At 40.0% G+C, this 21501-nt stretch overlaps 1 protein-coding gene and 1 long non-coding RNA gene across 4 annotated transcripts in view; one reads left to right on the top strand and one right to left on the bottom strand.

Annotated features, from left to right (window-relative positions):
- Positions 1–2596, top strand: part of LOC107833868 (uncharacterized) — a 4947-nt gene extending 2351 nt beyond the window's left edge. Inside the window, exons 2-3 of the long non-coding RNA XR_001659645.1 lie at positions 124–308; positions 1370–2596. This is a non-coding gene — a long non-coding RNA (uncharacterized LOC107833868). The remainder of the gene's footprint in view (positions 1–123; positions 309–1369) is intronic.
- Positions 1–21501, bottom strand: part of foxp2 (forkhead box P2) — a 110282-nt gene that overhangs the window by 75295 nt on the left and 13486 nt on the right. The gene's annotated exons all lie outside the window — the stretch shown is intronic.

The following is a 21501-nucleotide window of genomic DNA, read 5'->3' as shown; positions in this document are numbered from 1 at the left end:
CCCCCCCACTGTAAACAATACACAACAGACAATGAGACGGAACATTTAGGGGCTAATGGTGTTTGCCGATTCTTTTGTCACTTTTTTTTTTCCCTCTCTCCCCCTCTCTCTTGCATGCCACAGATGTTTTTCTTAGACGCTCCAACAGACAGGAATCCACTGGCAAGAAGAAAGCCCCGGTCTTCCCCACGAGAGCAAGAGTACAAAGCCCCCCAGTCTGCACACAGCAGATGCAGGGAAAGCTAGTCCATCTGCCACCAGCTTGCCGAGCCACATGGGCCTGAGAGCTTTAATGCAAGCGGAGTGAGGTGGAGGGGGGGGGACGTTTATTTCTTTATCTCTATAGGTCTGGGGCATTTCTGTAGAGAAAGAAAAAAGTTGGAAAAAAATAAAACAAACTATGAGCAAGGAAGAGATCCTGCTTTAAATGTATCACTGTATTTACACACAGTTTTTATTTTTTAAATATGTTACATGATTTTTTTTTTTTTTTGGTGTAAACTAAAAGCTACAATTAATCCCACTCTGATCAATGAATGAATATTACATGCTTAATAATGCTAGCTATACCACATATTTTTAGAGCAACATATTTTGAGCAAACATTTAGTTTTGCCATCTCTGTTTTTTTTTTTCCTCCCCAACTGTAAAAACTAATAAATAACCAAGACATATTTTGCTTGCTTTTGTGCAAGAAGAGCTGCAGAAGCCTTTTCTCAGCCAGGTAATCAGTGCTACAAAAGCAACAGGTGGGGAAGGGGAGAAGTGGGGGGAGGAGGGATCAGGTCACTTCCGCAATTTCCCTGAAATCTCATTAAATAGTAGGAACACTGACATATCCATGGTGCTGTTTGATACTGCTGACCGGCCCATGCCTACATGTGTTTAGCAGAAGTATAATACGGGTTAAGGACCACTCTGCCTCCCAGCTCTGAGTTGTGCACGAGTATGATTTAGCAGACTCTGAATGGTACATTATCTCTGCAGCTCTGCTGAGGCATATTTCAGCTGCACGATGTTATTAAGAGCTGCAACGCACACCAGAAGATGTAGTGTTTTCATTAGTGTCAACCGACGGAGCTCTAAGGCAGAGGCGGTAAACACTAAACAATTGTGGTGGAGTCGCAGGCTGTAGTGCAGGGAATCAAAAGGGGCTAACGTTCAAGAACTGCTGTTAATTGCTCTGAGCATCAACATGATTCAAGTAATTTCTCCCATTTCTCTTTAAGCGCCAAAGGCTTTAGACGGCAGAACTCCTCAGAAACATTTTGAGGGGTGGAAGGCGGTTGGGTGGAGATGGGGTGGGAAAGGGAGGATTGTTATGCCCATTTCTTCATATTTCTGACAATTGTGTGCCTTCTCCCCTCAGGTGTTTATTCCCTCCATGACTCCTCTTCTGGGAGTTTCTGCTACCAAGGTCAGGGGATACAAGCAAGCCCACCAGCGCACTGATGAGGTGGCAGCAGAAAAACGGGGGAGAGAGACAGACATGTGGAGTGGGTACAGTGAGGAGGGTGGGGGTGGCAGCTGGTTACCAACCTTGGCAAGAGCAGCAGGAGCGTCATGACAACGGCAGCGGAGGATGTTGACTTCCATTTCATCTCAACGCAGCGATTTCAGCGGTTTGCACACAACTACTGCGACTTTTGAAACCATTCATTTTCAATTAAGGTTGCGACAAAGTGAATTGCTTGAGGGTAATTAGATACAGACAGGCAGAGTTGGTTTACCTGTCACTTCATCACACAAGATGGTGAGAAGGATAGCTTGAGAGTTGCAGCAATTGCTTGACATTAAAGTGATTAATCTCCGGGTACTGCGAGCATCAGGAACATTTCGAGTTGCACCTAGAAACTGGACAATGATTGAGGTCGACATTTTTTCAACTTAATTAGCTTTCACCAGTACTTCTTTGGAAGCACAAATAAAAATTTCCAGCACTGAATGAAGCATATAACACTAGTAGGTTGTGAAGTCAAACAGTTTTCAGTGTGGACACCGTTACAGAGTGAAGGCTCAAATTTGGCCATTTGCCATAACAATGAGGTCTTTGAAGATGAAATCAGATGAAAGACTAAAGCTGTTGGAAAATATTTAAAAGGAAAAGATTTCTCAGATTTGCCTGCTGTTCATTCAGGCTGTAGCATAAGATTTGTTTTATTTATCTATTTTACAAATTTAAGAGTTCAATTAAGAGTCTATTTTCTTTAGGAGCAAAGGATAAACCCGACAGTTAACAGCACCTTGCACACTAAGTCTTGTTGTACGATGCTATAGCAATTAGTTCTCATTGTGACGTCATCTCTGCTTCTTGAATAAATAATTAATTAGAATCCACAACAGGAAGGGTAGAAAATTACACATTGAATTCTGACAATAGTAGTTCTAAAAAAGAACCAGGAATGAGTAAAATCAGTATCAGCTTAAAAATCAGCCTCACAAAGCTTTAGCTTCCTGAAAATTTTTAAATTGGGCACAACATTCACGGCATCTCTAGTAGCATTTAGTTTTCCCTTGTTGTTATTCTTTTGACTTCCCTCATCTCACATTAAATCTAATACTATTGTCACTTTGCAAGAAAGAAAATCCAATGTTTCAAAAAAAAATAAAGAAACCCACATGCATGAAATAAAGCACACCCCTATTCATTCTTTGTCAATCAAATGTTTCACAAGCACAAGTCGTGATCGGTAAAGTCCAGCCCCCAAATACTACTACTACAACCAATAATAATAATAATAATGAGGCAAATAAGGCCTAATGGCTCAGAAGGGCTCTTTTAAAGTCCTGGGCAATGTTGATCACACAATATGTTGCTTATGGCCACAAAGCAGAGGCCATTACAGACCGGTGATTATATAAGTGGTTGGAAGGCAGCACCATTTTAATATACTGTACTTAAGCACCAGGGTATCCATGGCAACTTGCACTTTCACCGTGCATTCAGAAATCCCTAATGAAATGTCTATTAAGGGGATGATAATGACAGTGTCCAAATATATTTGCATATGTGTTTCAGTGGGAAAAGAGAGCGCATAATGAAGGTGGATGGGTCCCTGATCACTGCAAGGATAATTTTGTGTATTTTGGGGGTGGGGGGTCTTTTCAGGGGATGCGGGGGATATTTTCACTGTTAAAGTAATAAAAACCTTGGTCATCTCTTCTAATACTTGTAGAATTGATTGTTGTGGGTGAGAGTGTGAACTGAGGTTTTATTGCCTTCCTCTGGATATCTCCACATGTGACTTCCATTTGCGTCTTTGGCCGACTTCCAAACAGGACATCCCTGAGAGACTGTTTGCTTGACTCAATATCAACAGCCTTAGTAAGCAGCTGGGGGGAGGCAGTCTAACCAAGCCCAGGCTTGGCTTCCTATTGAAAATAAACTAGATTCTACCTTTGCTAGGCCCAGAAATATCAACACACGCTGCAAGGAACCGTGCCCAGCCCTCGGCAGCGGTCCGCCTGTGCCACTTGAAGGCTTAATGATACCTACACCTCCCCTCCAGCTGCTTCTACCGCCGCCGCTGCTGCACACACAGACGGCAGGTGGGCGGGAATTAAAGTATACATTACAGCAGAAAAACAAAAGAGATCGAAATGACAGAAGTCAGGCAGTTCAAGCTGACCCGGCCTCTTGAAACGAAGGAGCTGGGATACGAGCGACAGACACTTCAGGTTAAATTGGCACTCCTGCATGCCTCCTCTTATTTTCCTCACCACCACAACTGCCCTCAAAGCCAAACCCCTTCCTAAAAGAAAGAAAAAAAAAAGACCTGCTTTTGTTCAAAAGCATATTTGAATTAAATGAGTTGCTGGAATCAAATCCTCAGCTGAGATGAATACATTTGTGCAAGCGAGAGCTGCTCACAGCAGTTTACCTGTTATATCGCAGACTGCAACTGGATAAAAGAGAGGAGCAACAAGAGTTAATGTTATTTCTTAGTAGCTGAGATGTGATGTGGTGAGGATGGAAGCAGGTTTATTAAGTTCTAAAAGAAATCACACACCATTTATAGTTTTCTTATTTTGTGTGTGTGCGTGTGTTTGCCTCTATCACTAGGAAATTTTATGTTTCCAATACAACAGGGGAGCAGCATTCAAAATCTACCCCCAACCTACTGGAGGCAGTATTGCACTCCAGCTTTCATTGCCATTGAAACAGTAGAGTGGTTTGCTAAACCGTCAAACTTATTCTAGGGAGGTCAACAGATTGTGCTAAACTTAAAAGACTTGGTTTGTGCAAGTAAACATGCATGGCATACTTCTAGCACTTTGTACAATGTCATTCTTTTTAAGGAATTAAATATATAGAACTGATCATTTCAACATTTGGCAGTTAGTATATGTGAAATTTGCTGTGTTGTATTCCGGACTGGATTCGTCAGCTGTGGGAAAGTTTGTGTCAATTCATCGGACAGGGGGACATGTTGCATCCAGTTAAACAAACCAATAGTTTTAAATTATTTTTCCATGTTCCTCTCATGTTCTACTGTCTGAAAATGTGGGTTTATGACTTCCATAAATAATATTTACCAGCAGGTGGCTTCTTAATGTTATTTTAGTATGATGAGGGGTCGATCTGCCGTATTTCACAGGAGTTAGCTGTCCTTAACAGAGATCAGGACGAGGGATTTAAGCATTCTACTTGAATATCTATATGGCATTAAATAATTAACTACCAACTAAAACGAACACCAAAGTGATGCGCAATTTTTTCAGGATATAGGTATGAAATGGTTTGTCAATGGGTCAGAAATTGAAGTAAGTTAGGTGGAAACAGCAACATGTACAAAATGATTGTAAAATGGGTAGAACAACTAAAAAACTGTATCCCAAGGTAACTGTGACAAATACTACAAACCAAGTTTTAATGTTTGAAAGGATTAGTCCGTATAAAATGTTTGAGTGACTGATGCAAATGTTCCCCCTAGAATAACAACGGTTGGTTGAGCATTTTAATTTCCACCACTGCTCTAGTATGTCATCAAGATTAAAAGGCATCCGGAAATGTGAGGTTTAATAGCCATTTCATGCTTTCAGGTTTCCTGTTTGGGCCGAATCTGAAACCAGTTTATGACAATGATCTGCAGCAGCCTCGGCTCTGCCAAAAAGATTATCATTCCCAGAACCACAAAGCTACACAGTTGATTGACGGAGCGGCAGGCTTCACTGGCAGTCAAAAGAGCACAACACCTGTATATGCAATGCAACAACTGCTACCTAACATCCGTGGAATCCAAGAAGCAGCGAAAAAAATGCTTGCGTTTTATGGGGCATAAAGAAATGTAACGATTAACACCGACTTTCACAACGCTGAATATTTGCGGAGTCGTCTCCAAAAGATTGGGGTAAAGGACGTTGTTTTCCAAGTCTTGCTCATTTTACCTGTTTACGTAGCAGCTATTCAGTCATGACTAAAAGCCCTTTATTTAACTAGATACCAATTACATGTAACAAAAGGGAAAAAAAAGTTTGGATAAAATTAATTCAGAAAAATTGTTCCTAGGTAAGAATAATAAAGTCATTAGACGGAAAAGTCAAACTCTCATATTCTCCTCACCGCGGCTAATTCAGATCTAATTTTTACTAGCCACTAATTTAAGGGTGATGGGTGGGGAACAGGAATTACATCTGGAGGTAATTGAATGTGTGGAACAGAGCCCAGTGGAGGCTGAAATGCCCCCAAGTCACCCACACTAACACCCCACCAGCACCCTCCAACCACCACTCCACTCCCCTCCCGTATACATACACACACACATACACACACACAGACACAAAAAGGAGCAAGGCAGACAAGACATAGAGGAGGAACTATTTAGGTGAGTGGGACTTCCTGAGAAGTGAAACGACACTTTCCACAAAGCTGTTTTCATTGTGCTGTCACCAGACACAGGCTGGAGAGGATATACAGTCGGTGCAGCACGGCTCAGGCGGGGAGACAGACAGAAACACTGATAAATGAGAGAGGGAGTGAGAATCTTAGAAGGTGCAGCCTTCTCCAGACAGCTGTGCCGGATCAGGATTTAATAAATAGATAAATATGTGCAGTTTAGGAAAGGTTGGGGGTTAATTTGGACTTCACAGTTGGGCCTGCTGTAAAAGCTTAAGACTTTATGAGGAGGTCTCCTTCTCAAGTGACCAGCTACATCTGGGCAGGCCAATTGTGCGCCCTAATAAATGGCACAGTCTTTTTTTAATGATCTGCAGTTTCAAAGCTTTGAGTAAAGAGTAACCAGCTGCACTGGTTTCACTGTACCCAGGCAAACTTAGCCACCGTTTAAAAAGGTCAAATGGCGTTGTTTCCATTTACCGAAAACAAAAACAACACGGGATGTTAGTATTTTTTTCTGCTGGAATCGTACTTGAGTGAAACATCTTCTGTGTTTCTTACATAATGAACACATTTTAGATTTTTCCTTAGTTATAAACCAATTAAATGAACTTTTGAAACTTGAGACCATTTTGAAATGAGCCACAATTAGGAAATTAGCTTATTGCCGGCGAGCATGTAAAAATTGGAAATTAAAGGAAAACACATTAGGAGCTAATGAATAACATGTTTTTATGGCAAAATGGGCATCATATTTAGTATTTTTAATTTTGCAGTTAGCACCGCTGTTACAAAAATTTCTTGATCAGTCCAGTTTTATTTATTTTCGAAATTCATGCTCCTTTTACATTATTTGATTGTCTGAGAAGCCTCTGTCTCATTTCCTGTCAAAACCATTTTATTGTTAAGTGAAAAGAAACATACAATCTAAATTTACCATGATTATGAATACTTTGGCTCAACTCTACCTCCATGTCTGGATGTTCCACAGCAAAGATGTCCTATTTTATACTATTTTTTTTATGAAACAACAAAGACAGACTTATTTGGAAATATTTATTTAGAGGCTTCCGGGTCTTAGACTTTGTTTTAAACAAGTAAAATCCTGTTTCAAGGTAACTGCTCTCTTAAAGATCGCCTAAAATCCATGATAGTAGGGGAACAGAATCAGCAAAATATTTTTGACCGGTGCATTTCTAATGTACGTTCAAACAATTTAAAAAGAAAAAAAAAATCTTAATTGTCAAACAAAAATATAACCTTTAACATTGTAGTGTAGTGTAAAAAGATTCATCTTACACTTTCAAGAAATAAGGTTGGTATTTGTAAGGATAAAAAAACTCACAGTGGTTATGTTTGAATAATTTTCTTGATAATATTGAATAGACTCCCTATAAAAATGTGAGAAAATAAAATTGCAAGTTTCGCTCCAAATAGTCCCTGCAGGAGGACATTAGCATGTAGAGAAACTTGCCTTGGTCTATTCCACACCTGAACCCCCTGCTCTTCACTTAAAACTCTTTGACATCCCTTCAACACTAAATGTGTTTTCCAAATGAAAATAAACGGAGTCCAACTGGTTTGAGGCAGTCATACTCTGGAATATGAGATCAAATAAAGGCTTCTGTGGAGGCTGAAAAGAAAAATGAAATGGCTTCAGAGGAGAGATGTACCAAGTAATAAAATTACTCCTTTATATCTTCCTAAACAGCATATGTTCCCTGGAGTGGGAGAAGGCCTCACTTTGGTCAAAGACAAGTATGCAAGTGGCAATTTTTTTCCCTCCGGGGAAGATTCCCCGATACACTTCTTCACACTTGGCGCACGGCAATTTTCTTGAAAACGAGAAACTATTTCGGCAACAAGTTAAGCGGAACTTTGGAAGTTTCACTTTGATGATGGGCTGCCCGCGCGTCCTCACTGAAAGGTGTGTTCCATTAAACCGGAACGGCAAAGTTTATAAGCACATTGCTTTTTAGACGAGTTCGAACTCGGCTGAAATGTTCACCTGAACAGTTGCGTTTTCTTCTAATGCACACAGCTTACTTAGAGCTGACCACAATGTGCCGCAAACATGGTAAATCATTTTTGGGGTGGAAAAGAGAAAAAAAGAAAGAAAAATTCTCCGCTTAAAAATTGATTGACTAATCCAGTTATACAAGCAACGTCCTATTTGGCATTGGCGGAAACTAACTGCTTAAAATCATGCAATTGGTTTGTATTATTTAAAAGCTGGTCACAATAATATTCAGATGGACTTTTTCACTATAGCAGAAAGGCTGTATTAAAGGAAAATTTGCAATTGGAAAGAATACATTATAATTCATTATACAGGCGCTATTAAACCTTCAGTAAAAATGCTTTGGTACACGAATCGAGCCACTTATCAGACCTACTCACTCCCTTTAAAAGCTGTCCATGCTCAGTGCTCTGAGTGGCAAAAAAGCAATCGCTGATGACTTTAAAATAGGACTAGATGTACAATTTAGCAAACTAAAACGGCGCACAAGGAATTTTAAGAATCAAAGCTCATATCTGTTCTAAAAGAATATAATCAAAGGAGAGTCAAGATGATTGTAGCTGATTTATTTTTTTTTTTTTAAAGAAAAGAGCTCTGTAAATATATATTTTTTAAATTAATGGAACGACTCGACTTGACATGTCATGTGAAAGTATTCACATCATTGAATATTTACACATTTTGACACATTGAAACCACAAGCAATAGTGTGTGTTATTTATATTGACAACAAAAATAGAACGGAAAGCTTGATGAAATATTGGTTTGTACACAAATAGTCATATTTTTATTGATTTATTTAGTTTTTTCCAAAAATATCTTGCCCTGTATTTAGCATCTGCGCGTCACATCGCTACCACCGTGTTCCACCATGACGATGGTGTATTCAGGATAACGTCTATTGTTTATCCAATGCAAATTAAAAAAAGATTTCCGTAAGTAATCAACTGATTCTGTTCAAGTACAGATGCATGACACAGTTTTTGATTTTAATCTGCAAAAAACGTTTGAAAATCGTGCCGTCCTTTAGCCTTTACATCACAATTACAAGGTCATTTTATTTGGATCATCACATGAAATTCCCTTAAAGCACACATAATTTTGTGGCTTAGCTGGGACAAAAAGAATTAAAATCTATAGAACAAAAATGCACTTTCTAAATATATGCAGTCCAGATTTAGTGCAAAGAAATGCATGGGGTTTAATAGATATTCCTGAGCATTTTTCCAAAACTTTATTCCTTCAGTTCCTTTCAGTACGCATAGAATGATACAACAAACTGAACCAATTGCTTCCAGATGTAGGCAGATGTCTCCATCTCCATTTGTTTTATGGAGTTTTGGCATATAATTAAGCAGCTTATGCCAGGCTGATGATGTTTGCGCTGTGACTATGAATTCATTTCTGGCATGAATGTAATACGGTAGTTCTTTTCTCGCTGACAAACTGCTAGATTATTGTTTACAAACATTCCCAAGTAAAGAGCAGACTCATTACAGCTCTTTTGACACTACGCCCTGAAAATAGCAAACCGAGTGTGCATCTGCGGTTTACACTTGTCAAGCCTGATGACTTTTAATTTATGAAGGAGGCGCCCAATTAAAGTGGGAGGCAACGGTTTTCAGCATTTGGACAAGTTAAAAAAAACAAACAAACATCAAGTTTCTGGCAGCATCATCTTGTTGTTGCCTCTTGTTTAAGCCTGCTGCTGTCCGTTTTAGAAGACAAATGGTGAAAGAGGGCTGTTTCTGACAGCTTAAAAGTACCCATCAGCTGCCTCTGAGACATCTCCCCGCACGTCCGTTCCCAAAAACCTCCCCAAACAAACACGAGGCTCCACTTCAAATACATAGCAGGGCTATTAGGTAATCCTCTCCTTTGTTCATTCTCTCTGAGCCTCGGTGACTAACCTCAATTTCTCCCCATTCCACCTCTTCTTGCCTTGGAGCTGACACAAGCATAGGAGTACCCCCCCGAAGTGAGTGGCTCGGAAATACACATATGTTGTCTTATGCTTTTTGGGGGGCGAGGGGCTGAAGCTTTTTTGCACTAAAGTTGCTTAAAAGGCCAAAGAGAGGAAGAGGTTTGCAGCACAAGGCCTCCGTTTCAGATGGGACAAATCTGAGGTTTTCTTTCGGATATTCAATTTCCTGCGAGGTAACCTAGAAGACTTACAGTAGTGTCTGAGCATGGAGAGGAAGGCTCCAGAGACTTAGGACTCTTGTCTGTGAATTGTTGCACCCCCTCTTAGTCAACTGCTGCATAGCTTGCATGTGTTGCTTCCACCTAAGCCTGGGAAATCAATCAATTGCCAAAGAAATACCTCTTTCGCCAGATGTGGCACTTTGGAAAAAAATACATATTGAAGTCCAGAGATTGCTTAAATGAAACATTTCTGAAAGGTTAAAACATCCGCTTTCAAATCCAACTTTGTGTTTTATGCATCTCCTCAAAGTTAGTTAAAGAAGTGTGTGAAAGTTTCAGCTTGAGATATATCTGAACAATTTAAGGCGAATGAGAGACAAATGTTTCTCTAGCAGGTGACTTTTTCCTTTTGTTCTTTTTACAAGCCTTCAGTAGTTCCGCTTCTTGACACATACACACAGAGCATAATTATAAATGCAAGACTTGCTATAGGGAGCTGAACTTTTCACACCTTTCAAAGCCACAAAATTGGATGGTTTTGTGGTTTGTGCAGCTGCCCCTCTGCACTAATGCAAGGCGGTGTCATATGAAAAATATTCCTCTCCCCAAACCACAGGGGCTGGTCATTAATGAAACACAGGCCGAGCGGTGAGGTCATGCAGAGTCTAGATTTCAGCAGCCACACTTAAAAAACCGCTCAGAGAGAATAGAGCAACAAGAACACAAATCAGATTCCAGCTCCAAGGACGGGGAAAATAAATAAATAGAGAGAGGTGCTGGCCCCCTCTCACATTTTCCCCCCAGTGCTCTGCAAACAACCGTCAACTGCAGCTCAGAAACAGCTCACAATGAAAGCAGACTAAACAATCTGGTCCGAGCCAAGGAAAATGCTAAGCAACTCTGCACACAGGATGCCTCACCCTAATAGCCAACTATCAAATCTCACGATGGAATTGAGCCATTTGGCAACATATTTCACAGCAATCTAGGCAGCGCACCTTTAGTTTTAACAAAGTGTAGCGCAGATTAAAAACGGGAACTTAAGTTTCATTGACAGATAAATGCCTGTTAGATATAAGTTGGGTTTGTGCAGCTTACATGAAAGCAACACACCGCAGATGTGTTTCATATTTCATACACCTACAGGTTTTCGCCTTCTTTTTTTTCCACTTTAAAACCTCAAACTTAAATGTATTTTTTTCTAGGATTTTGTGGAATAGACGAACACAAAGTAGTGCATCATTATGCTTTAACTCAGCATGGACTCAAAAGACTGACACAAAGAAAGCACAAACACGGTAATGGCAATTTTTTTCTTGCTGCGGTGATTATTTATAAGAAAATGTTGGATCTACAAAATATTTACTCTCTGGGCCTCAATACGAGGTGTAAGGTAAGGTAGCTAAAAATAGGGTGATGGCAGCATCATGCAGTGAGGCAAGGTGGTTTCTACAATGTTTTGATGCAAGGGGGCTTATAATTAAATGAATAAAAATGTCACGTTTTAGAACGCTATTAGGAGCCAAACTTTTAAGGCAATAAATTATTTTCCTTCCACTTCACAAGAAATACATTAAAGTTTGTGATCGTAGCACAATAAAAAGTACAAAAAAAAAAAGGATAAGAGGTGCGAATACTTTTGCGACAACCTCGTATATGCGTTCAAGGTGGGAGAAAAAGTTTTGACTCAAATAAAAACCTTGGGTCTTGTAAACGAGTGATTAAAATCATCACCATTAAGATAAACATGACAAATGGGTCCCCGAAGATGTGCATGGCGAGGAGGAAGAGGCAAAGGGCAAGCCCAAGTAAGCAAGAGGGATCGGCACAGTGTGTTCAGGAGGTGGGTATGCACTAGTAACAGGAACCTTGGGACTGATAAAAAAGAAAAAAAAAAACTGGGTTACCAGAAGGGGAGCGGGCTCTAAACAGGAAACTAATGGGAAAGTCTCCACCATCCACCATGTGGCATTGTATTTTCCAGCCAGTCAAAGCCACACTCACAGAGACCCCATGACTTCAAACAGCCAAAATAGCAGCACATTCATGAAACAGAACAGAACTACAGGGAATTAAAAAAAAAAAAAAAGGTGCAGGAAAAAAGAAAACACACACACATACACGCACGCGCACTGTGACTCACACACATCCACGAAAAGGTAGCAGACCTCGCCAGCAGATGGTAAAATTAACATTTCAACAGTTCCTTCCTTTCATGTAGGTCTCGGCAGAACTTTTTTCTTTTTTTTTTTGAAAAGAGGAAAAAAAATAAGAGGGGCTTGGGTTTTGGTAAGATATAGTGGTGTAGAAGGCATCTGGAAAAGGGGAAGAGGAATATTGGCTTATGGCTCCTGATGGTCCACCTCTATGAAAAATTAAATAGGTCTGTTTTGCAGCTTTCCCCTCTCTGGAGTACCCTCAGCTATGTTATGGAAACATCATCTCGGTAATTTATACGCCACAGAACACCTGGTGATGAAAGAAAATAAACTATTCTTCTCTTTCTTTCCCTCTTTAAAACCCAACTCTTTTACTTTTGGGGTTCTTTCTTTCCACCGTCCATCCAAGTTGCTAAATTTGCAAGAAGTTGGCATGTACTTCACAGTTGAGTCATCAACAATTGTTTTTAAATTTTTTCCCCTCTCCTCCCCCTCAGATTTCTTCTTGAATTTTTTATATAAACTTCAAAAGATGCCGCAGAGATATCATCATAGAGAGAGAAGAAGACTAAAGCATCTCTAATAAAGACCCAAACAATGGACAGCCTCTCTCATTTCCGACCCTGTCCAATGGAGCGTCTCAATAGTGCCCATTAATTTGGACACAGTTCTGGCTAAATTACATGTGTTCCACCTCTGTGACATTTTAAATGCAATTAAAAGCTGGTTATGGAAGTGTGCATGGACTTCCCTGTGATGAAGGGAAATCATTGACGTGATTAACATGCAAACGAGCTCACGCTGGCAGACTAGATTGGGGTTTGAAAACCTCAATTACTTTTGTGTGATTATCTATTTACCAGTACACAGATTTCCATTTCTCATCTCCAGCCGAGTTCCTCACGCATGAGCCTCAATTATACACGGCCCACCTTTATTTATGATGCGCACCAAGCTGAAATACAAGCTCTGGTTATTTATTTATTTTTTTACTATGATGTATTGCCTCTTTACAGGCTGCTCACAAGGCGGGACCACCAGGCCAACACTTCCTAATGCCTAACCATTTATTTTTTGAGGACTTAATATGATGTTGACCAATCACCACCCTGCAGTTTTCCCATTCATCTATCCGGCCCCCTCTTTATAGTACCTTGCAAAAGGCACTGTAAATGTGAAAAAGGTTCATGTCCTCTCGTATTTTGTCTTGTTCCAACCACAAACTTCAATGTGATTTCATGTGATAGACAAACACAAAGTAGCAGGAAGAAAATATATGTGTATACTTTGTAAATAAAGCTCTACCTTAAAATATCAGCACTAACATCTTTTATTGGAATTACAGATGCTAATATTTTGGGATCACCTTAGCATATTTTAAATTTAAAACTGAATCTAACTGAAATGCCAAACTCAATTGTGAACATATGTTTTTAGCTCCTGCCACAAGCCATTCTAACACATAAATATGTTTGATCTAAACCAATCAGTGAGGCTCTGGCTGTGTGTTTTTGCATCATTGTCCTGAAAGGGAAATCTCCACCCCAGTCTCCCGTGTTTGGCAACCTCTAACAAGTTTTCTTCCCGCTTTTACCTCCAGTTAACGCTGGAGCTTCTCTAGCATTAGCATGGGTCTCTTGGCTGCGTCTCTGAATTATGCTGCCCTTGCAAGTTTGCTTAGATTTGCCATGTTGTGTCATGATGTTTCTATTTTCTTTACTTCTCTGTGAGAAGTTAAGAGCTTGGAATCATGTTTTAGAACTTAAATCTGCTTTCAAACTTCTCCACAGCTTTATCGCTAACCAGTTTGGTCATCATGTAAGTAGCTCACATTGGAATACAAATGCTTTAGTTTATTTATGCAAGTCAAAGTAAATGAAGGAGCATAAAATAAATGTGAAAAATTGTGTATCCTTTTCCAACATTTTTCAATTATTAATTTCCAATAGGAAAAAAAAGGCTGAATGTTGTTATTTCTGAATCCAAATAAGAAAAATTCAGTGTATTAATACTTCTACAGGCCACTATAAACCCAAAATTATTCTCTGTTTTCTGTTACCATGGATGACTAATTCTTAAAACTGTGCCAATTTGTCAATTTCAACTCAACCTAAACTGAAAGTCTCCAAAAGCACAACCAAATTTTAAACATAAACAATTAAGAAATATGCTTTGACTTTTTTTGTTTGTTTGTTTATTTACTTTGATTGGACCAAGACAATTTATTCTAGCTCAAAAACAACGTCAAACAACTCCAAATTCATTGTATTATTTTTTTCCCCAACTTTTCATGCATGTGATGCTTACATTTTGCAAGCGCCTGAAAATATACAAAAGTTAATGTGTATTTGCATGTCAACCCTTTTACATGAGCTCTAATGATTTTAATGTGACTTTTGCAGCTTGGAGGACAGGAAGAGAAAGGAGAGAGATGGATCTCTGTGGCACAGCCGTGCTTTCTTCCCCCCCACATTGTGCCCAGCATGCATAAAACATGCCCTGTTGCTTCAGTGGGAGCAAGAAGGAAAACAGTGCCATCAAGTGAAAGTACTGAGGATTCCTCAAAGAACTCAGTAGATCAGCTACATCATCAAAATGAACGGAGAATAAGTTGTTTTGATTCAGTAAATAACTAAAAGATATTTTTGTTTATATACTTGACTAATCTTCGTCAGTGCACTGAATGGTTTTAGAAGAAACGTGGGGGCCTTCTGTTCGAGTAGCGAGATGATAAGACTGTGAAAATGTAGTGCTTTCTGCTGTACAAGCAACCTCCGGAACAAAGGGAATTATTACCATTGAACCCAGTTGCCAGGATTTGCCAGCATGCTCTTTTAGTGTAGCTAAAGTAGAAAAAGGAAGTGGATACAGCGCACTGACTGAGTGAAACTGGGAGTGATGGGTAGAGACCCGAGTGAGACAGAATAAAAGAGAAAAAAAGAGAGGAATGGCTTAGATAATAGCAGATAATGGACAATTAACTCAGGCTAGTAGTGCTTGCTGCAGTTAATAGAAGCTTCTGGTGCAGCCGGTCCCCGATCACCACTCAGCCATGTTCACGCTGGGAATACAGGCGACACCAAGCTGCCGGCTACTGGATCTCAGAGGTGTACCATGCCGCATTAGAAATCTACACAACGCCTTCACACAAAGCTCGATACCAACAACCTCGTCCCAAAGTGCGAACACAAGCACTCCAGTGATGGAAATCGTGTGGCGCCTTAACCTCACTCATTGTTTCGCTTCCTTTCATTATCAAAATAAACCCAGAAGCTGTATATCTCTGTTTAAAAAGTGACATCCCGACGCATGCGAATGTGGAAATTAGCATAATTAAACCTATAAAATAGCTCGTTGCAAAAATAAGCGGGTGGATGTCGTCTGTGTGCATCACGGAGACAATGGGTCTACTCATATGAAGTGATTTAAACTGCCCCCCCACCACCACTCACCCACCCCCAAGTCCCTTCAAGTCCCATCTAAATCTATTGATCTGTGAAACACTGGGACCCAGGGGAAGCAATTCACTTAATATCATACATCTAATGATGAGATGAATAACGATTAAACCATTTGGTAATTAAACGTCTTACAAACCACTTAACTGACTGCGCATCAGGAAGGGTTGGTGGGAAGGGGGGGTCGCAGGAGGTTGCGGTGATTGTTTTTCATTTTCTTACTTCACGCAACAGCAAGAGACACATGCCGGTGGTATGGCAGCGGATCAGTGGTGACGGGAGAAAATGGTAGCTGACATAAGGGGAAAAACACACTGATGGTTGTTAGCCACAATGGTGCTAATCTGACATGCTGTCAAAACGGCAGGAAAACAGTATAGCAGGGGCCTTAGGATGAAGATGGCAACATACAGCAAATAACAGCTGAGTTTTAATTGATTATTACCATTATTAGCTTGATAGCATGTTGAGAAGCAGTCAAGAAAACCACAGAACAGGTTTGGGTGGGAGAGGAGGGTTTAACAGTAAATACAATAACTTAGGCCAGAAAAGTGATGGTAGATAGCATTAAAAAAAATTAGAAGGCAAAAATGTTTTAGCACTGAAAATAAAAAATATACATAGAATTAAACATAAATAATTAATTAATGTCCATTCTATAGCTTTTCCAAAAAAACAGAAACCAAAGCAGAAATTAGAAGGTCTACATTTTTTTCATAATGGGTTAGTTCACACTACGGTAAATTACAGGCTGAGTGGGAACTTTTACATCCCTGGGTGAGGTGCCAGTATGTCAAATCCCTAAGATCCAGACAATGTTTCTCGTGACTTTCTCTTTGCTACTGGACAAATTGCCAAGAAATCTTTAATTTCATAACTAAAAATTGAGCTGGGGATCTAGCTACTAACATTTTTGATTGCGTAGACATTGTGTTATGCTCTGAAGGTTGATTTGGGTATTCTAAACCTAATGTTGTCCTTCTTCTGCAACTTTCTTGTGTCATTGGCTGCCTTGCTTTGCATCTCATTAAACTTTGCTTTCTATATTTTCTCTATAAATATAAGTGGAAACAACCATTGTGAGCTACAACCCTTTGCATGACTAACAAAGAGAAACTGTAAAAACGATGACCTTTAAAGTAATGTTTTAAACACGTCGCCCCTCCTTCCCAGTGAGCCAACCACAGCCAACTTCAGCTCATTCTCAGGCCATTTACACATGGAAAGATGTGTGTCGTGCTCCTTATTGAATGATAGCTGGTAAACATTGTCATTCCAAAAAGAGACAGGATTAAAACCTGCTTTGCCCATTGAGCGGAACAGTACGCAAAGAGAGGATGGGAACAATAGCCAATGGAGGACGGTATCACAAGGGTCCAATGTCTGCTGTGATGAATATGTGGGAGATTATAACCCATTCCATCATTTCCATAATGCAAAAGTCTTTTTTTTCCTTCATCACCCAGCAGACTATTCACTAAATAAATGAGAAAACTATCAACGGCGTAGAAATATTCGACAAAAGGCAGAAGGGAACGAGAGTGAGATTTGAATGACCCCCTGTGCCTTTGACAATACAGACGCTGTTCGGACACATTCGGAGGCAGCGGAGTGAGTAAGACCTGGTAGAGTATTTATCACTGGGCACAATACAAATGTATTACCATGTCAGCTATACCACTTTACAGCACAGAATGGGACTTCGGTGAATGCGAGAAAACTTTTACATAAAACCAGGGGGAAATTTGAGGGCACAGTTCTTTTGACGTGTGGCTTTTCTGCCTCAAAAGCACAAAAAAAAAAAAACCTCAAGAATCATTTAGTGGACAGTGGCTTTAAAGTCACAAAGACTCAAACCCATGCATTTAACCAGTATGTTAACTATCCTACTGAAGATGAATAAAACTGCAATCGTTAAAAAATAAAAAAGTTTTCTGAGAATAATTGGCTAGTTTCAGAATAAAAGAATCACCTTAGAAGCTAGTTACACTCATTGAACATTTAAAATCAAATGTTTGAATGTATTATTTTAGGATTTTTTGTGATGGTGTAAAAAGAAAAAAGAAAAAAAGTAGTGCATGTTTATGAAGTGGAAGGAAACTGATACACGAATGGTTCCCAATAATTATTTCCAGTAAAAAAAAATCTGACAGATGTGCTGAACATTTATTTGACTCTCCCTAATCTGTACTTTGAAAGTTCACATTTCCTCACATTATGATGCTGCCACCACCATGTCTGCAACACGACCATGGTTGCTACTTTGCATAGGTCTATCTGATAAATGGAAAGCATCTATGAAAATCAATTTCCAAGTCTTGGCACATTTTCAACTTGATTTATGTGTTGACTTCAACTGGACCAATCATTTTGTTTTTATCCAACCCACTTCATTGTGGGTCTTTCTGTATGTTTACGATCATAGAAGGTGAACCTTTACTCCTGTGCCCGAGACTTTAGCAACTTCTATCAGGTTTCCCTCCATGACTGTCTACATTCAAGCATAAACTGGTCCAACTCTCATCTATGAATCTAACCCTGTTCCTGCTGAAAAAGAGCATCCTCGACGCGTGCTGCTACAGACACTTCTTACAGTGGAAATACTGTGGTCTACTTTAGCATTTTATTATGTTAATATTTACAAATTAAGCACAGATGCCCCTTGTATTATAGTGTTTACTGAGGGAGGAAACATCCCTACATATTCTGAGCCTGCCTGTTACTTCTATGGCGAGCCCCTCAAAAACATTAGACTTGTGAAATTCCTGAGCCTTAGAAAGTATCTCCGTGCCCCCAGCTCTCTTCGCACCTCAGCATCACTGACATCTTTTCAGCCATTCACTTGATGCATTTCTGCTTCTTCATGCGAGTGTAAGTGAACGAGAGAGAGCCGCTGCAGGGCAAAGTGAATAGGAGTGTGTGTCATCTGCTGGTCTATCCCAGAGATTCCTCCCTTGGTAGCCTAGTTTATTTACTTTATCTGCAATATAATGCTTCAGTGAGCATTAGCAACTTTGAGACACAAGTTTCAATCAGCCGTCGAGCGGCTGCGCACGCCAGTCCGTGCGTGTGCTCGGCCAGGTGTGGAGAAAAGATGAAAACTGCCGTCAAAGAGATGGCAAAGCTATAAAGCGAAAGGCTGACAAAGAGGTCCCAAAATAATACAAAAATAAAATCGGACAGCCGAAGGAGAGGAAGATTGGGGAGAAGAGAAGAGCAGCAAAGAAGAAAGCCAGAAAAATAAACTGTACAGGACAGCACGGAGAGAAACTGAGGTGGGGGGAAAGGTACTGGTGGGCTAAAGAAGTAAAAGAAACAGTGAGACAGCGCTTGACAGACAAAAGAAATGATAGAAAGAGACAAAAACAAAGTAAAAGAGAAAGCGAAAGGAAGGGAGAAAGTTGAGGTGAGAAGAAAAGATGTTCTCCCAGGGTAGCGTGGAGCAGGTCTTGTCCAATAAACACAGGTGAGCAGCTCGACAGCCTAAGACCACCAGGCTGACTGACAGCAGAAAGCTCTCACTGACCGCCAGCTTTATGTTACATGACACGAGGAGTGCAACTCAACTGACAAAGAGAAGCTGCCTGAACCTCTCAGAGTGCGGGAGGGAGAGAGCGAACGGCGCCCCGTGTTCACTGTTTAAAGCAGCCTTCACGCACAGCAGCCGCGTTGATGCAAAACACGCAGCCGGCGCGCTCAGACAGGAGGAGAGCGAAGCCGTTTTCCTTCACAGGTGAGCAGAAGAAGGAAACACCCCGGCGCTTCGGTTAGTTAGTACGAGAAAGCGAGGAGCTGGCGCGCGCGGGGTGGGAGGGTGGGATGTGTGCTGTGTGCCGACTGAATCTTTTCCACATGACGGGCCTCGGGCTGTTTTTGTCAACTGCACTCTTGAGCAGCAAGGAGTCAGGTAGTGTGACCACATGATTGCCCAAGAGGCACCATGGTGAGAGGAGGGAGGGAAAGGGAAGCGAGGGCCAGGGAGAAGGAGAGATGTGGGAGCAGGGTGGTGAATGTGGGGGGGGACAGGGGCCGATGCAACACGCATGATGAGGTGTAATCACAAACCCCATTCAGGGTGCAGTGGAGTTTGTCAACATACACACATTCACATTCCACTGTCTGTCAGCTCTATGACCCAAATCGAGCATGCTGGCTGAGTTTGTGTGTGTTTCTCGACCCCCCCTCCCCTCCCCACCGCTACACACACAAGAATGCTTTCTACCCGTTTTGCCTCAAACCAGGTAGGAGCAGTTGCACTGTCTGGCTTGTGGGTTGTGGTGAGGAAGTCTTAGCGAGAAGCTCTTGTAGGATTTTTCTGCCACTGGTATCCCTTTTCAAGCCGCGATCAAATGTTCATTACGAACAAAGGACTTGACTTGTTGCCTCTGGAGTAAAAGCTTTTCCACCGACTGTAACTGCGTTCTTTGATTTGAAACGTTTACACTAAGAGAGATTGAAAGTAGAAAAAAAATATAAAACTTTGCTAAAGTATCTACACCACTTGAATTTTTTCAACATTTGTCACTTTAACAAAAAAAACAAACAAAAAAAATAAAAACAAACTTCAATTTAGTTTTTGGGGATCTTGTTTGAAATTATCCTACCTTTGTAAAGTGGAAGGAAAATAATAGATGGGTTTCAAGATTTTCTTTTTTTTTAAACAAATCAAATCTCAAAAGTGTGGCAGGCTTTTGTTTTCAGCTGCCAACTTGCGCTGTAACTACGGTTGCAAGTATTCAGGTTAGGTCTCTATGACCTGTTCAAGTAAGAAGATAAACTAGCTAAAAATGTTTCATATTGAATTTAGACCATGAGAAAAGCAATTTTCCATTCTCGACTGAAACAATAAGCATCCTCCAGCATGATCCAGTCACTACCATGTTTCAATATAGTGATGGTATACTTAGGGCCCAGTGGAACTACTGTGAGACCATTTTTGAGAACTGTCCTGTTTTATTTTTTAATCATATTTACAGATAAACTGCCTGTGTAGTGATCATATCCTAATGCTTTCTGAGCACCATCAAGTGCAAGTGATTAGATAATTATTAGCCAAACAGAGCCCAAAGCAAGTCATGCTGACAGTTTTACCACCATTTTCAGGCATCTAGCATGCCAAGGTGAGTGAAGCATCTGTTTTGTTTTTTTTTTTTGTTGTTTTTTTGACAGGTCCAAGAAATTTGTGGTAGCCTGAAATATCTGTTGAACAAAGTGAATATGAAAGGTGTAGTACTAACATATGTGTAAGGTAATCCCACACTGTTATTTTGCCATAGCATCCTTAATTACTAAACAGATATCTGAAGGAAATTGATGTAAGTAGATTTTAATTAGGAGTATCAGAGTAAGGGCGGATGAATATTAACTGCTCTATAGCAGCTGTAAAATCTAAAATAAAAATAAAATATTTGTCAGGATTTCTTTAGGCTTTATCTAATATGTATTTATTATCGTCTGATAAAGGAACTGTTAATGTGCAAAGATGAAAATTATGTAAATCAACATTCAATCAGAAACTTGAAAATTAATCTTATTTATATTAGATAAACAATGTGAACCCTACCATAGACTAAAAGTTATTTGTTTTCCTCTGAGGCTTATAAAATACTGAAGAGAATATTTTTTTAATTGATTACATATGTGTTTAAGGCAAGGCATTGAGACGATGTTTGCATTTTAAAAATGTTTCACATACTTTAGATATAGCAACGTCTTGGCAGCCTAAACTGAAATAGTTCACCAGCAGGTAAAATGACTGTATATTTAGTTTATGTTGTGATGACAATTTCCCTTATAAAACACCATACTGGTGAATGGCTAACATAAACTCTGGACTATGTGTGCAGTCTGAAAAATGAGGCTCCATGACAGTTCGCTGATAAC

The sequence above is a fragment of the Poecilia formosa genome, unplaced genomic scaffold, assembly GCF_000485575.1.
Source record: "Poecilia formosa unplaced genomic scaffold, Poecilia_formosa-5.1.2 Scaffold9, whole genome shotgun sequence".
Lineage (NCBI taxonomy): Eukaryota > Metazoa > Chordata > Actinopteri > Cyprinodontiformes > Poeciliidae > Poecilia > Poecilia formosa.
The sequence above is the reverse complement of the archived record's forward strand: the minus strand, read 5'-3'. Positions and strand labels throughout refer to the sequence as shown.